We start from the raw sequence: 18,345 nt of genomic DNA, 5'->3' as shown, positions 1-18,345 counted from the left end.
GCTACGAGTCTCTAAAAAAGAGTCTGGAGGCTGTCAGAAGGATTGCCCTTATGCACAACTGAGCAGAGTCTAAGAGACAGATAAAGTAGATACAACCCCCAGGTATTGGTTCCTTTGAGGGCTAAAGAGGCCCATGGGTGCTATGGTCATGGCAGATGGGGTTAACTGCCATGTCAGATGGCCCTTCTTTGGAGCTGGTGTTTATGCGTGATGAATCTGGACTCAGATGGGATCTCTCTTCATAAGACTTTCATGCTACTGTGCTGGAGTTGTAGTTGGTGTTGGGGTTTAAGATATATTTAGGGGATCTGAATCTCTGGACTGACAATGTGATAGCCAGGCCCTGAGCCTCAACAGACTCCAGCACCTACAATCTGATTCATTGAACTCACCTCACTCAGCTAAGATGGAGTTGAAGAAGGACAACCACCACACCATGGAGCCTAGAGTGCCTACAACTGAAAGCAGGAGGATTGCATCCAGTATCCATGTGGAATCTGAGCCTCCTCTTGACATAGAGGTGCAATGGACACAACCAATCCAATGTCCACAGAGAAAAGGTGGCATTGGAGTGGGAAAAGTGGACAGGTGGCTAATGGGTATGGGGAATGGCAGGAAGAGACGAGATGTGGAGGTGTCTTAGAGACTTGGAGCTGCCCTGGATGGTGCTTCAGGGGCAATCACCAGACATTGTAAATCCTCACAGGGCCCACTGGATGGAATGGGGGAGAGTATGGGCCATGATGTGGACCATTGACCATGAGGTGCAGAGGTGCCCAGAGATGTACTTACCAAATGCAATGGCTGTGTCATGATGATGGGAATGAGTGTTGCTGGGGGGGAAGTGGTGGGGTGGGGGTGGTGGGGTTGAAGGGGTCCTCATATATATTTTTTTAATGTAATATTTTTACGAAATCAATTAAAAAAGAGAGCATTGTCAAAATATTACCATTAAACAAAGTATTTCCACCCCCCCAAAAAAAGGGGTGTGCCAGAGCCTGAAAAGACAAGACAGGAGAGAGAGGCCTGGAAGAGAGTCTAGAAATGAATATATCAATAAAAGTAACTAAAGTGTCAAAAGAATGGTGAAAATAAAATATGACAGATAAAACTCAAATAGTCAAGAATAAATTTATCCAAAGATGTAACGCACTTGTATTCAGAAAACTGCAACTCAATATTTTAAAAACATAAAAAAAGGCCTAAATAACTCAAAGAACATTCCATGCCCACACATTGGAAGACTAAATATCATTAAGATGTCAATTCTACTCAAATTGATATACAGAGTCAATGCAATCCTGATAAAAATTCCACCAGTATTTTTTAAATTGAAATCATGAATATCAAACTTATTTGCCAGGTTAAGGGGTCTTGAATAGCCAGAAACATCTTAAAAAGGAAAAGCAAATTCTCATCTCCAGACTTTAAATCATATTTCCTAGCTATAGAAGTTAAAAAAAAAAAAAAGCATGGTACTGGCATAAAGACAGACACATAGACAAATGGAATCAATCTGATGGTTCAGAAACAGATCCTCACATGTATGGTCAAATGATTTTTGACTAGCCTGTCAAACCCACACAGCTCAGGCAGAATAATCCATTCAACAAATGGTGCTGAAAGAACTGGATATCCATAGCCAAAAGAAGAAAAGGGGACCACTATTTCACACCTTATCCAAAAATTATCTCAAAATGGATCAAAAACCTAAAAATAAAAGAACCATAAAGCTTCTAGAAGAAATTGTGGGAAAGTATTTTCAAGACTTGGTGGTAAGTGGTGGATTCTTAAAAGACATAAGAGGAGGAATGAGATGTGGACTACTGATGGTTAATATATGTAGAAGTTTTAATTAGCTTTGCTATAAAAGTGTGGAAAAGTATAGAGTGGATGGTAATACATAGTGAGTAAAAGCTAGTTTATAAATGGGGATGTGGTTGAAAATGTTAGTCTAGGTATGAAATGCCAATTGACAGAATGCTAGAGAATAATCTAGGAACTAAATACCACAGTAAACCAAGAGGTGGATGAGAATTGTGGTTGATGGTACAGATGCAAGAGTGTCCTTTGTTAGCTAAAGCAAATGTGCATCACTACTGCAAGGTGGTGGGAAAGTGGAGAAGCATGGGAAAATACAACTGGAAGGAACTTTGGACTGTGGTTAGCAGCAATAATATAATATTCTTGCATCTATGCCAAAGATGTACTGTGTTGATAATGGGGCAGTGTGGAGTATGTGTGCCAAATGTACACTATGGACATGGTAACAATCAGATGATATTCTTGTCTGTAACAAATGTTCAGATAGAGGGGTGTAGTTTGGGAATTCTGCACATGTGGATGATTATAAGTTTACAACTTCTTCCATAAAAATATACTTTAAAAAGTAATGAGGGTGGGTTGGGGGAAAAATACACCAAATGTAAGATAAGGACTTTAAGATTTTGACAATAATTTTTCGTAATTTGTAACAAATGTCTCATGAAAATTCAAGGGTGTTGATGGAGGGTTGATGTATGTGACCCCTGTATGATGTTATACATTTGCTTTGTAAGCCCACAATTTTTACCATACTTATTGTTTATGTATGATCATATATAAATGATATAAAGATAATAATAGGGTGGGTTGGGGGAAAATGCTTTGGTTAGTTGTAATAGTTTGACAATGTCCTTTAATCATTAGTTAAAAATGTTTAAAAACATTTCAAGATATTGGTGGTAGGGTGAGGTATGAGAGTTCTGTGTGATGCTATATGTTTGTTTTTTAAACTCCCAACTATTATTATATACTTATTGTTTATGTATGCTTATGTATGAGAGATATACTTCAATAAATTTTTTAAAAGATTTATTTATTTATTTCTCCCCTCCCCCCGTTGTCTTTTTTCTGTGTCTATTTGCTGCGTGTTCTTTGCCTGCTTCTGTTGTTGTCAGTGGCTTGGGAATCTGTGTTTCTTTTTGTTGCATCATCTTGTTGTGTCAGCTCTCCATATATGCGGCACCATTCCTGGGCAGGCTTCACTTTCTTTCGTGCTGGGCGGCTCTCCTTATGGGGTGCACACCTTGCGCATGGGGCTCCCCTATGCAGGGACACCCTGCGTGAAATGGCACTCCTTGCATGCATCAGCACTGCACATGGGCCAGCTCCTCACGGGTCAAGGAGGTCCAGGGTTTGAATCGCAGACCTCCCATGTGGTAGATGGATGCACTAACCACTGGGCCAAATCTGCTTCCCCTTTTTTTTTTTTTTTTTTAATTTTAAAAAGCTTGGGACCCACTGAATTGTTCAGTCTCCTTTCTGCAGAATAGGGAAGGAAGGAGGCTATTTGGGGAGTCAGGCAAGCTAAAATTAGATTTATAAAATAAAGTCTAAAAATTAGGTATGGCTTTTTTTTTTTATCACCATTTTACAGATGAGGGATAGGTACAAAGATCTCAAAGTACTTTCCCTGAAGTGACTCACCAAGTACATGCCAGGATCTAAGTACAGGGAAGTCTGACTTTAGGCTAACCCACTGTGGATATGACTCCACAAGAGTCACAATTCCACCCAAGTTGGGCTGCCCTCAAAGCCCATGGTGAGCCTCAACTACATCCAAGGGCTGCAAATATGATGGTCTGAAACCACCTCCCCAGCCAGGAGACTCATCGTAGAGACAGTGGAAAGAGCCACCATCTCCACTCTTTATACTCTATTAAACAGTGAGTGATGACTGTGTATGTAACCCTGTACTAGGCACAGGGCAGGGAGAGATGGATGTAAGCCTTATGGGAGTGATTTACAATCCAGTGAGGAAGAAATAAAGAATTAGCAAATACAACTTGAGGGGTCAGTGTTAGGATAACAGAACAGGTACGAAAGATGCTGGGAGTGGATGAGGTTCAAGCAGTTGAGCATCTGCTTCCCACACAGGATGCCCCAGGTTTGGTTCCTGGTGCCTTCTGAAAACAAGCAAACAAATGAATAAACCAACTCAAGGGAGCCTATGTGGCTCAGTGGTTCAGTGCCAGCTTCCCACATATGAGGTCCCAGGTTCAATGCCCAGTCCTGGTACCTAAAAAAAAAAAAAGTTACCTAAGTCAGAGAACACAAGACTAGAGCTGGGAATCAAGGAGGAGGAGGAAGCAGCCAACTGATGAGGGGCTATTTCCACATCAAGGACATAGCCAGTGAAAAGTGGAGAAGGAAGACAGAGCTTGAGTCACTGGGTAACCTCCAAGGGAGGAGGGCATGGCAAAGAAACTCATTTAAAATGGGCAAAGTATTTAAATAGACATTTCTACAAAGAACATATACAAATGGCAAATAAGCATATGAAAAGCTGCTTAAGTCTATTAGCCATTAGGGAAAGGCACATCAAAAGCATAATGAGTTATTACTTCACACCCATACGAAAGGCTATTATTTTTAAAATTGGAAAATAGCAAGTGCTGGTGAGGATGCATATAATTAGGAAAACTTGTACACTGTTAGTAGGAATATAAAATAATGCATTGGCTCTGGAAAACAGCTTGGCAGTAACTCAAAAAGTTAAACTTAGAATTACCATATGACCTGGCAATCCCACTTCTGGATATGTATCCAAAAGAACTGAAAGCAGAGATTTAGACAGGTATTTGCATGCCAATGTTCAGAGCACAATAGAGAAAAAGTAGAAGCCAAATAACTATCAACAGAAGAATGGATAAGCAAAATGTGGTAAATATATATGATGGAATATTATTCAGCTCTAAGAAAGAAGTTCTGATGCATGAGACAACATGGATGAACCATGAGGACATTACATTCAGTAAAATAAACCTGGCACAAAAGGACAAATATTGTATGATCTCACTGATATGAAAGAATTATAATAAGCAAAATCATAGAGTTAGAATCTAGATTATAAGTTACCAAGAGATAGAATGGGGTAGAGAATGGAGAGCTGATGCTTAAATTGTGTAGAATTTCTATTTAGGTTGATTATAAGTGTTTGGGAATGGATAGTGGTGATGGCAGGACCTTACTGTGAATTATGTTTGTAAATGTGGTTGAGAGAAGTTTAAGGTCATATACGTTACTAGAAGGAAAATTAGAAGCCAAAACATGGGATTGTTTAATTAAGTGAATACTGTTGTGGATGATGGACTGAGGTTAATAGTACATATATAAAATTGTTCTTTCATGAATTATATCAAATGTCTGACACTATTATATGTTGTTAATAATAGGAAGGTAGATAAAAAACCACCTACCTAATGTAAACTATGGATTATAGTTATCACTAATATCTTATATTCCTTCATCAATCCTCACAAAGGTAATACACTAATGCAGAGTCAACAATAGAGGGAAACATAAGAACACTGTATTTTTTACATGAATTTTCTGTAAACATACAACTTCCCTAATTTTAAAAAATTGCAATAATTTAAGAAAGCATTATGCTAAGTGAAAGAAACTACACACAAAGTACTACATAGTCTATGATTTCATTAACATAAAATGTAAAGATAAATAAATGTATAAAGATGGAATGAGATTAGTGGTTATGTAGGACTGGGGATTGATAGAGGTATTGAGAGGTGATTTCTAAGGGACATAGATAGGGCTTTTCTTCTAGGAGTGATGAAAATGTTCTAAACTTGATTGTGGTGATGAATGCACAACTCTGTGATTATACTAAAGTACACTTTGGATAGATTATATGGTATGTGACTGTATCTCAAAACAGCTTTTAAAACTTGGGGCACACATTGTGGAGGTTCTTGTAGTCCAGTGTAATACCATTGCATTTTACTGTAAGCTGGGAATGCATGGGGGTTTCTGTAAAGAGAAACAAGAGACAAGACCTGCCTTAGATTTCAACAGGATCATTCTGGCTGCTAGGTAAGAATGGACCACAGTGGCAAGCAAGTCAAAGGCAGACCAGTTAGGGAGCTACCACAGTAGTCCAGGCAAGTGATATGGTAGATGAGACAGAGCAGTAGCAGTTAGGGAAATGGGTGGTCAGGTTTTGCACATATTTGAAGTAGTTGGTGCTGGAATGATGTGGGGTAAGAAAGTGACACAACTTCAACTCCAAAAGAGAGAGGAATGAACAAACAGGAGGAACACAACTATGGATTAAAGGAGACTACTATTATTCTAATAATGTAAGAACTTGTAACACTGATATAAAGACAGTGGACACAAGAGGTTCTGAGGGGAGGGAAAGGGAAGAATAGGTATAACATGCAGTATTTTTGAAACACTGGAATAATTTTGCATGATACTACAATAACAGATACAAGTCACTATACATTTTCTCAAAACTTATAAAAATGTGCTGTGCAAATTGTGAAACATAATGTAAACTATAGACCATGCTTAGCAGTAATGCTTCAATGTTTTTGTCATGTGAAACAAATGGACCACATTAATGAATGATGATGTTCTTGGGGAAAAGTGTTAGGGGGAGGGAGTAGGGTATATGGGTATCCCTGATATTTTTTATGGAACATCTATGTCATTTAAAGCTCCATTAAAAATAAGGGAAACAAAATTTTTAAAAATTGTGACACTGAAGCAGAAGAACCAATGAAGTTGTCATGCTAGGCAAGAGAAAGACTGGAGTATCATCAAAACTATTTGATATTTGAAAACATGGAAAGAGATTCCAAAGGAAGAGTGCTTTGAATGAGATCCATAAAAAATAAAAATGATACATTGGTCTTCACCAAATTTTAAAACTGCAGATCTGAAAAAAAAAAAACTATAAAGGTAAACTACAGATGGGGAATAATATTTGCAAACTTAACTATGACAAAGAAAGAACAGATACCTAGAATATCTGGAGCTGATATCTGGAACAGGTATCTAGAATATTAGCAGTGGATGTGGTTCAAGGAGTTGAGTGCCTGCTTCCCACATGGGAAGTTCTGGGTTCAGTTGCAGGTACTTGCTAAAATAAACAAAAAGAAAAAACAAGCAAAGAAATGAAAAAAAAATCAGGGGAGCCAATGTGACTTAGTGGTAGAGCACTGGCTTCCTGCTTACAAGGTCCTGGGTTCAACCCCTGGCCCTGACACCAAAAACAAACAAACAAAAACAAAAAAAACCCACAGATATATAGAATAAATTAAAAGAATTTCCAATATTGTCAAAATTCAACCATGAAAAAACAATTCTATTAGAAAATGGGCAATATATATGAGCAAACATTTCACCATAGTAGATAAATAGATTGGAAATAACTTCAGGAAGAGATGCTGTATATAATTAGCCATTAGGGAAATGCAAACTACACCATTATGATATATAACTACACATGATTAAAACAACTAAAATGCTGTTGGTGACAACATCAAATGCTGGTGAGGATGCAGAGAAATTGAATCTCTCATACATTGCATAAGGGAATGTAAAATGATATAGTCACTCTGAAAACTAGTTAGCAGTTTCTTATAAAACTAAATATATACTTATCATACAGCCCAGCAAGTGTACTCCTGTACATTGACCACATAGAAATGAAAATGTATTCCCAAACTAAAGCATTAGTTTGTTGTTTGAAAAGATTTAATCAAACTGATAAGCCTCTAGCTAGGCTAACCAAACATAAAATAGAGAAGATAAAAATTACTAATACCAGGAATAGAAGAGGGGTCATCACTACTGGTTCCACAGACATTAAATGGATAATCAGATAAGACTATGAACATCCCTAGGTCCAATAATTTGATAACTTAGATGTAATCACTCAAAAGTTCTTGAGAGGTGCAAGCTATCAAAACTCACACAAAAACAAATATATAATCAGAATAGCCCTATAGCCATTAAAAATTTGAATCAATAATATCATTCCAAAGTGAAAGGACCTGGTTCAGATAGTTCACTGGCAAATTCTACCAAACATTTAAGGAAAAATAAAACCAATTCTCCACAGCCTCTTTCAGAAAACAAAGCAGAGGGAACATTTCCTAACACTCGCAAGGAGGCCAACATTATCCTAATGGCAAAACAAGGAAAAGATATTACTAATAAAAATCAAATGTTGAGGGAAGTGGACTTGGCCCAGGGGGTAGGACATCTGCCTACCACATGAGAGGTCCGGGGTCCAAACCCCGGGCCTCCTGACCCGTGTGGAGCTGGCCCACATGCAGTGCTGATGTGCACAAGGAGTGCCCTGCCATGCAGGGGTGTCCCCTCCATAGGAGAGCCCCACGAACAAGGAGTGTGCCCCATAATGAGAGCCACCCAGCATGAAAGAAAGGGCCGCCTGCCCAGGAATGGCACCACATACATGGAGAGCTGACACACCAAGATGATGCAACAAAAAGAAACACAGATTCCTGTGCCACTGACAAAGACAGAAGCAGACAAATAAAAGAACACACAGCAAATGGACACAATGAACAGACAACTGGGGTGGGGGAGAAAGGGGAGAGAAATAAATTTAAAAAATCTTTAAAAAAAATCAAATGTTGAAAAAGCTACATAATGAAAGGTAAGCCTCCCTCTCATCCAGCCCCTGTTCCTTTAGTTTTTCCCCTGCCCAGACACCCACTTACCAATGTCACACATCTCCTTGCTGGATAGGCTGTCCAGGCAGAAGTATATATGCCTGTATCTGATTGTACAGCCTATTTTTTGCATTTTTTTTAACTTAAATTAAGTTATTCAGTCGTTAAGCCAATGTTTCTTAAAGAAATGTCCAAAATAGACCTACCAGCATGACCATGTAACAAAGTCACATTAGGAAACTCTTAGTGAGAGGGAGTGACATGAAAAGGCAAAACAGACATAAACCAGGACGGCCCTAGACAAGTGGGAGCACACAGTCATCTTGAAGCTCATCCATCTGTTTAACAGCTCTATGGTAATCCAGTTCATGGACTTACTTTAGTTGACATATCAGTGATCTGGAGTCCACCAGGTCCACGAAGACAAATGTACCACCTCCAACTCCAGCAGCAGGAGGTCCAGTATTAAAGGATAAGAAACTCAGCACAGGGTCTGAACCCTCCCTAGTGCACAGGACTAACACCTCCCACAAACACTCCAGGGTGCAGAGCTCCAGGCAGCCTAGCACCTGAGGAGCCACAGACATCACCAAAGGCCTGGAGGAAGGAGCCTGGAGCTGAGCAACATGGGAGAGAGGGGCAGGACAGCTTCTAGCACTGCCCACATGCAGGCCCCACCCAGACCTCAGTACCCAGCCAGGCCTCAGACTGGGATGGTCCTGGCGACTTCTTGGTTCAGGTACCCAGGGCTTAGCTATTGGATCATCCGAACCAATCCTCAACTTCTGAGTTTTTTTCCAAATCTTTAACATTCTCCATTTAATTTTTAGGCCCATTCAACTTTTCACCTTTGCTTTCTACTTAAGCATTATCTTGTCAACCTATTTTTTAGAGATTCCATTTCAAGTTTGAATTATGTTCCCGTTTTTCTTATTTTTTAATTTCTTCTCATTCATTTTTTGTTTTTTTTTTTAATTTATCATGTCTTATTTCGTTTTCTTTTTTTGTCTCTATTTTTTTAATGTTACATTTTAAAAATATGAGGTCCCCATATACCCCCACTCCCTTACCCCACTCCTCCCACCATAACAACAACCTCCTCCATTATCATGAGACATTCATTGCATTTGGTGAATACATCTCTGAGCACCACTGCAATCATGGTCAATGGTCCACATCATAATCCACACTCTCCCAGTCCACCCAGTGGGCCATGGGAGGACATACAATGTCCAGTAACTGTCCCTGCAGCACCACCCAGGACAACTCCAAGTCCCGAAAATGCCCCCACATCACAACTCTTCCTCCCACTCCCTACCCCCAGCAGCCAACATGGCACTTTCTCCATACCAATGCCACATTTTCTTCAATTACTAATCACAATAGTTCATGCATAGAATATCAGTAAGTCCACTCCAATCTATACTCTATTCGTCCATCCTGTGGACCTTCTAAAATGGTTGTGTCCACTCCACATCTATATCAAGAGGGGGCTTAGATTCCACATGGATGCTGGATGCAATCCTCCTGCTTCCAGCTGTAGGCACTCTTGGCTCCCTGGTGTGGTGGTTGACCTTCTTCAACTCCATGTTAGTTGAGTGGGGTAAGTCCAATAAACCAGAATGTAGGAGCTGCAAGTCTGTTGAGGCTCAGGGCCTGGCTATCACATGGGCAGTCCAGAGATTCAGGTCCCCTGGGTATACATTAAACCTCAGCAACAACTACAGTTCTGGTAAAAGTAACAGGAGAGACTTGTGGACCAAGATCACATCTGAGTCCAGCTCCATCACACAGAAACACAAACTCCAAAGTAGGGGCAACTGGCATGGCACTGAACTCCATCTGCCATGACCATAGAACCTGTGGGTCTCTGTAGCCCTCAGAAGAACCAATACCTGAGGTTGTATCTACTTTATCTGTCTCTGGGACTCTGCTGAGGCATGCATAAGGGTGACCCCTCTGATAACCTCCCACCTCTTTTTGGAGACTCATAGCCATATAAACTCATTTGTCCTTTCCATTTCCCCCTTTTCTTCAGGTCAAAATGTATTTTTAACTCCTGGTATTATATGTAGATTGAGATATTCTGCTGGTCTGAGTTGACCCTTTTATTCAAGGTCATTTTCTAGTTACATCATCAGCTGGTACTTGGTAGTAATCCTTCGGCACCAGGGAGATTCATTCCCAGGCATCATGTCCCATGCTGGGGGGAAGGCAACACATTTACGTGCTGAGTTTGGCTTTGAGACTGGCCACATTTGAGCAACAAGGAGGCTCTCAGGAGGTAACTCTTATGCACTCTCCAGCTCTAGGCCTTGTTCTTATTTCAGGTGCACAGGCTCACAAGCATAGTCATAGTCTTTTGGTCTTTGCCATTGCACTTGGGGGATTGTTGCTATTCCTTTAGGGACTGTGATAGAGCTCCCCTGGCCATTTTCTTAATGCCTTATATATTCTTTTCAGAAACTATATGTCAGTATATGACGTAGGTCATGATGAAGAACTTTCATCCATTTGTTGTGGGTTACTCCACACTTGCTCCTTTTCTCCCTATATTACTTTGGTACTTGAAAGTAACATGAAATTTTTCTGTTGGTATGCATACAATTTTAAAACATTATAGACAAAACTGAGATTCAAAATAGCTTCACCAAAGCAGAGATCTGTTTCTTTTCCTAGACTTTTAATGAAATTTTTTAAATTATGCAACTTTCTTTCTGATATTTCTGGACTCTCTACTTCTACCACTCTTAAAAATGGGTCCTCACTCTCATTATTTCTATTTCACCTTCTGTTGTTCATTTTCTTTCTCTATCTGACTACCAAATATTCCTTTTACATATACTCTATTGAGGAGAAACATTATTACATTGGCAAAATCTTGTCATTCTCTACGAATGTGTATATATTTTCAAAATCAATTACCTACAGGTTATTTCAATAAGATACATTGGATTTCATTTCTGAATTATCTTATTGCATATTTATATGTATTGTATTTCTACAATCACTAGATTTTAGTTTTTTATATATATTTTATAATGAAATTTCTTTGTTTTTATACTGAGTCATTTGACTACAGTTTTTAATTTTATATCAATCTATTTTCATACATATTTGGTATTAGCCATGGCAGTCTATATTCAACAAATTTTTAAAAATATCTATTGCTTCAGATTCACAATCACATAGGTTCAGTGTCATTTCTATATGGACTACAATATTACCACTATATGGCTTTATATCTATCATCAGGCACATACACTGACATCCCCCAAAGTAATCTTTATATTTCCCATGGTCCTCAAGGATTCTGGTTAATACTTGCTCTTGCGATGGTTAAAAAAAAAAACCAATATTTTATAAATAACCTCTAGAAAGAAAAATTCATTTAATAGGGTTTACTGAATTTTTAAAATTTAAGAACACAAACATTTATGTATATTCTGTCATGATCTTATTATTAAAACTTGAACACAAGTACATTAGTAAGAAACATGTAATTCAAAACCATACAAATATAGGTCTACAATTAGCTCACATTCCAGGATTTCAGAAATGCACTCCCAAGCATCCTATATCCTGGGGGTTTTCTGCTTCTCTCTGAGTGGATGGTCATTTGTGGAACTCATTCCACTCTGTTCTGAGCTGCATCTAAATAACCCACTGCTAAAATAAGCAATAATAAAATACTGAATGTCTTTCCCATGAGGTCAAGAACAAGATACATTAGTTCATTTTCATCACTGCCATTGAACACTGTATTGGAAATTCTAGCCAGGGCATTAGGCAACATAAAGAAATAAAGTCATCAAAATTGGAATGGAAGAAGTAAACTATCTTTATACACAGATGAAAGAATGCTTTCAACAGACAGTCCCAAGGAATCCACAATACAACTGGAAGAAATGGAGATTAAGCAAACTTGCATTCTACAAGACATGCACTCAAAAGTCCGTTTTGTTTATATAGCAGAAAATAATATGAAATGGATTTTTTAAAGAAAATCCATTCATTTAGCCTCTAACAAAATATCTAAGAATGAATTTAATGAAAGGGTGAAGACTTGAATAACTGGCATGCATACATGGAAGAATTTAAGAAGACATATACATATGGCAAGACAACCATTGTTAATGGTTGATGGGACTCATTTGCTCTAATATCAATACTACACACAGGGAACTACAGATTCAATATAATAGTTATAAAAATCCTGGCAGCCTTATTTTTTTCTTACAGAAATGGAAAAACCAATTCTCAAATTTACATGACATCAGTAAGGGGCTTGACTGGTAAAACAATCACCTATTTCTCTTGTGAGATTGGGTAGATTAATTTATGTAACATGAAGACATTTGGCTGACTTAGATATGTAGGATTTGTGGGATCCTATAAGGGATACTGGGGTCACAGAAAAGAGGGATTAATTCTTCCCCTTAATGGAGAGACATCATTTTCCTGTAAGTCTTGAGGGGACTCAGAGGAAAGGATGTGGAATATCTCTGAGAACAGAGCTGTGTCTCTCCTTTGGGGGATTTTTGTTCAGGCTGGGTAAAGCTGTTGGATCTCAGAAGGAAGTGGAGGTCTCTGAAAGAACTAATAATTCACCATGTCCCTTCATCTGTATACCATAGGTCATAGGACCTGCAGTGAGTTAAGCATGAGCAAAGGTATAAACATTCATTCAACAACACTACTGACCAGTAAAATTCATGTGAAAACTACAAGGTCTCACTGCTACATCTCTTGGGAAGGGCATGATCTGGGAGAGGAAGGACTGAAATAGGAAAGGTGCACACACCAAGCTGCTCAGAGAGTTATTCAGGTCTTTCAACAGGGAGCCAAGTGTTGTTGACCACCTCCAGATAAGTTCTCATATCACTGATTGGACTTTTCAAATGCAAAGTTTTTATTTCTGTTGATTTACTACTTTCTATCTCTTTATTAATATTCTCTATTTGGTGAGACATAATTCTCATATTTTCCTTTTACTCATAGAGCATATTAAAACTAGTAATTTATAATCTTTATTTATCAAGTTCAAAATCTGGGCTCCAGAATGAGGAGGATGGCGGTGGAGTAAGGAGCTCCCAGAGTCAGCGCCTGCTACAGGGCAGTTAGTAAACACCCAGAGCTATCTGGAGCTAGGTGAAGCATCCATCTGGGGGCTCAAGGAGGCCAGAAGAGCATCCTGCCACATCCTTGAAGGAATGGAAGGAGGAGACTGCCCATCTGCAGAGAAAACTTGTAAGTAGATCACTCCACACCACGGAGGCCAGTGCCCATCCTCTACTGAAGGTATAAGCCACACCACAAGCTGTTCTATGGCTGGAATTGAAAGCTCCACTTCCAAAAAATGGGGAGGAAGAGATAGTTGGGCACCAACTTCAGCTGCTGATGAGTAAATTCAGTGGGCCAAAGTATAATCCTAAGAACAACTAAAGTTTGGGACTGTCCATGTCAAAAAGAGGCTGGTAGCTGCCATCTTCACTCCACACTTGGCATGAGGGGAAGCAGGGTGGACTGACAATCACAGAGCTGGTGGGGACCAGTTTCCTTCAATCCAGGTCAGATTGCAGCTCTAGCCTAGGCACCAGTGTCGCCTCCAGCAGGGAAGAAGCTGCAGGGACCTGCATCAGCCTCTCCAGGAAATTACCAGCCAAGCCATGAAGGCCAGTGTTTATTCTACTTTGGCAGCATGAGCCACCCCAGGAGCTATTCTGTGGCTGGAATTGGAAGCTCCATTTCCAAAAAACAGGGAAGAAGGAGATGGTTGGTCATGATTTCAGCTACTGATTAGTAAATTCAGCTTACTAAAGTCTAACCCTAAGAACAGGTAAAGTATGAACCTGTCTAAGCTGGAAAGAGTCCAATGGCCACCATTTTGACTCCAAACCCCAGCCTGAGGGGAAGCTGGGCTGACCAAAAGTCATGGTGATGGTAGGAACCAGTTTCTTTCACCCAGATGAGCCTGCAGTCCTAGACTAGGCTTCAGCCCCACCTCTGGTAGGGAAGAGACTGGCCGGCCCTGCACCGTCCTATCCAGGTAACTTCAGGTACATTTGGCTGGCACAGACTGAATAATCAGAAGTCTATCAGGTCAACAGCAGTCATCTTGAACCTGCACTGCATAGATTGCTGCCCACACCTGCAGCTCCATCCTCACCCCAGGCAGGGAAGAAAGGGACGTGAAACTTCATCAGTCTCTCTGGGCAACTAGAGTCTAGGGCTGCATACTTGGGATTATTCTGTCCCAACCCTTGGCAAGAAGAAAGTTGGGAAAACCTTCATTGGTCCCTTAGGCAATGCAGGCAGTTTGAGCCTCCACAGCGTATAGCACCTACTGCACAACCAGGAAGGGAGAAATAGCAGGAAGTCCTAAACTAAAGAGAAAACCTCACCCAAAATAAATACTCTAATAAGCCAGACGCCAAGATACCAACATAAAATCACAATGCACACCAAGACACAAGAAGAAATGGCCCAGTTAAAGGAACAAGATAAGCCTCCAGATGACATAAAGGAGCTGAGACAACTAATTGCAGATGTTCAAACAAATCTCCTTAATAAATTCAATGAGATGGCTAAAGAGATTAAGGATACTAAGAAGACATTGCATGAGCACAAAGAAGAATTTGAAAGCATACATATAATAATAGCAGATTTATGTGAATGAAAGGCACAATAAATGAAATTTTAAAAACTTTGGAATCATATAATAGCAGATTTGAGGAGGTGGAAGAAAGGATTTGTGAGCTTGAAGAAATGGCCTCTGAAAGTGAACATACAAAAGAACAGATGAAGAAAAGAATAGAAAAATTGAACAAGGTTTCAGGGAAACTAAATGACAGCAAAAGAAATGCAAACATATGTGTCATGGGTGTCCTAGAAGGAGAAGAGATAGGAAAAGGGGCAGAAAGAATATCTGAAGAAATAATGACAGAAAATTTCCCAATCCTATTGAAGGACATAAACATCCATGTCCAAGAAGCAAAATATACTCCCATCCGAAAAAGTCCATATAGACAAACTTCAAGACACATACTAAAAAGAATGTAAAATGCCAAAGACGTAAAGAGAATTCTGAGACTAGCAAGAGAAAAGCAATGCATAACATATAAGGGATATCCAAAAAGATTAAGTGCTGATCTCTTACCAGAAACCATGAAGACAAGACAATGGTGTGATATATCTAAGATACTACAAAAGAAAAACTTCCAGCCAAGAATCTTATATCCAGCAAGATTGTCCTTCAAAAATGAGGGCAAACTTAAGATTTCACCATTGTAAATTATGTTAGCTGTGGGTTTTTCATATATACCCTTTATCATGTTCAGAAATTGTCCTTCTATTCCTATCTTTTGCAGTGTTTTTACCAGGAACGGGTGCTTTAGTTTGTCAAATGCTTTTTCTGTATCTAAAAATATGATCATGTGATTTTTTTCCTTTTCTGGTCATGTGACATATTAATTACATTGACTGATTTTATGTTGAATCATCCTTCCATACCAGGGATGAATTCCACTTGGTCGTGGTGTATAATTCATTTGATGTGGTGTTGAATATGATCAGCAGGTATTTTGTTGAGGATTTAAAAAGATTGGCCTGTAATTTTCCTATCTTGTGGTGTCTTTGTTTGGCTTTTGGGTAATGTTGCCATTATTGAATGAGTTAGGCAATGTTCCTTCTACTTCAATTTTTTGAAAGAGTTTAGGCAAGATTGGTGTTAGTTCTTTCTGGAATGTTTGGTAGAATTCACCTGTGAAGTCATCTGGCCCAGGGCTCTTCTTAGTTGGGAGGTTTTAAATAACTGATTCTCTTTATTTGTGATTGGTTTATTGAGATCAACTTCTTTCATCAATGTAGGCTGCTTATGTGTTTCTAGGAATTTGTCCATTTCCACTAAATTGTCTTTCCATTGGCATAGAGACTTTCAAAGTATACTCTTTGGATAGTTTCTACTTCTGTGGGGTCAGTGGTGATATCCTCTTTCTGAGGTATATAGAGTATATAAATATGTTCAGATATTCATTGGGTATTGTCCTTCAAGGTAGACATGACAACTGAGGGAGTGTTGAGCTCTACTGCATTCCCCAATTTAACAGCAACAATCGCTCAAGTCCTAGGGCAAAGACCAGAGAAGGATGGTAGAATGATGGGCCCTGGATACTGAGAACTATGCTTATAAGCCTGTGTGCTTGAAATTTCAACTAGGCCTAGAGCTGCAAGGTACCTAAATGTTACCTCCTGAGAGCCTCCGTGATGCTTAAATGTGGCCACTATCTAAGCCAAACTCAGTATGCACTACCTTCCCCCCAGTATGGGACATGACTCATGGTGATAAGCCTCCCTGGTGCTGAGGGATTACTACCAATTACTAACTGGTGATGCAACTAGGAAAAGACCTTTAATAAAAGGGTGAAATGGTAAAGACAAATGAATTCATATGGCTAAGAGATTTCAAAATGAGTCAGGAGGTCATCAGAGGGGTCATGCTTATGCATGTCTCAGAAGGATCCCAGAGATAGCAAAGTAGATACAACCCCAGGTAGTGGTGCTCCTGAGGGCTATGGAAACACACAGGTTCTCTGGTCATGGTAGATGGCTCTGGAGTTCAGTGCCTTATCAGTGGGCCATACTTTGGAATTTGTGCTCGTGAGTGTGATGGAGTTGGACTCCATCTCTACACATGCCTCTTCTGTCACTTTTACTGAACATGTGGTTGGCACTGGGGTTGGCGTATGCTCAGGAGAATTGAATCTCTGGACTGTCCATGTGCCAGCTCGTCCCTGAGCATCAGCAGAATTGTAAAACCTACTCTCTGGTTCATTGACCTTAACCAGGTCAGCTAACAGGGAGGTGAGGATGGTCAACTACCACACCAGGGAACTGAGAGAGTAGACAACTACAAGCAGGAGAATTGCATCAATCAACCATATTGGATCTACATCCCCTCTTGATTTAGAGGTGGTGTGGACATCACAATCCCAGGGTCCACAGGATGAGGAATAAAATATGGATTAGAGTGGACTTACTGGTATTCTACTATAGAACTATTGTGACTCTAGCAATGGAAGAAATTGTATCATTGATGTGGAGATAGTGGCCACAGGTGTTGCTGAGGACAGGGAGAAGAAAATAGAGGTGTGAAACGATGGCATTTTCAGGACTAGGATTTGTCCTGAATGATATCTGAGGGAGAGATGCAGGGCCTTATATATCCTACCACAACCCACTGAATGGACTAGGAGAGAGTGTAAACTACAATGTAAACTATAATCCATGCGGTGCAGCAGTGCTCCAAAATGTATTCACCAAATGCAATTAATGTGCCACGCTGATGAAAGAGGTTGTTGATGTGGGAGGAGAGAGTGGCTAAGGAGTGGGGTATATGGAAACATCTTTTTTTTAATATAACATTTTGTGTGATCTATGTATCTGAAAAAAGACAAGAAAAACATTTGCTAAAAAAAAATGAGAGTTTAGATTATTCACAGATAACCAGAACCTGAGAGAATTTCTAACCAAGAGATGAGATTTTCAGGAAATTCTAAAGGGTGGGCTAGAGCCTGAAAAAAAAAGACTGGAGAGATGGGCCTAGCAGAGAGTCTAGAAATCAAGATTATATCAGTAAAAGTAACTAAAAGTGTAAAAAGAGTAATGAAAATAAAACATGCCAGAAAACTCAAATACTCAGGAATAAACTTAAACCAATGTTGTAAAGCACTTGTATTCAGAAAGCTACAACTCAATGTTAAAGGAAATCAAGAAATGCCTAAATAACTGGAAGAACATTCCATGCTCATGGATTGGAAGATTAAGTATCTTTAAGATATCAATTCTACTCAAATTG

This window comes from Dasypus novemcinctus (assembly GCF_030445035.2).
Source record: "Dasypus novemcinctus isolate mDasNov1 chromosome 11 unlocalized genomic scaffold, mDasNov1.1.hap2 SUPER_11_unloc_1, whole genome shotgun sequence".
Classification (NCBI taxonomy): domain Eukaryota; kingdom Metazoa; phylum Chordata; class Mammalia; order Cingulata; family Dasypodidae; genus Dasypus; species Dasypus novemcinctus.
This window is presented reverse-complemented; position numbering follows the sequence as displayed.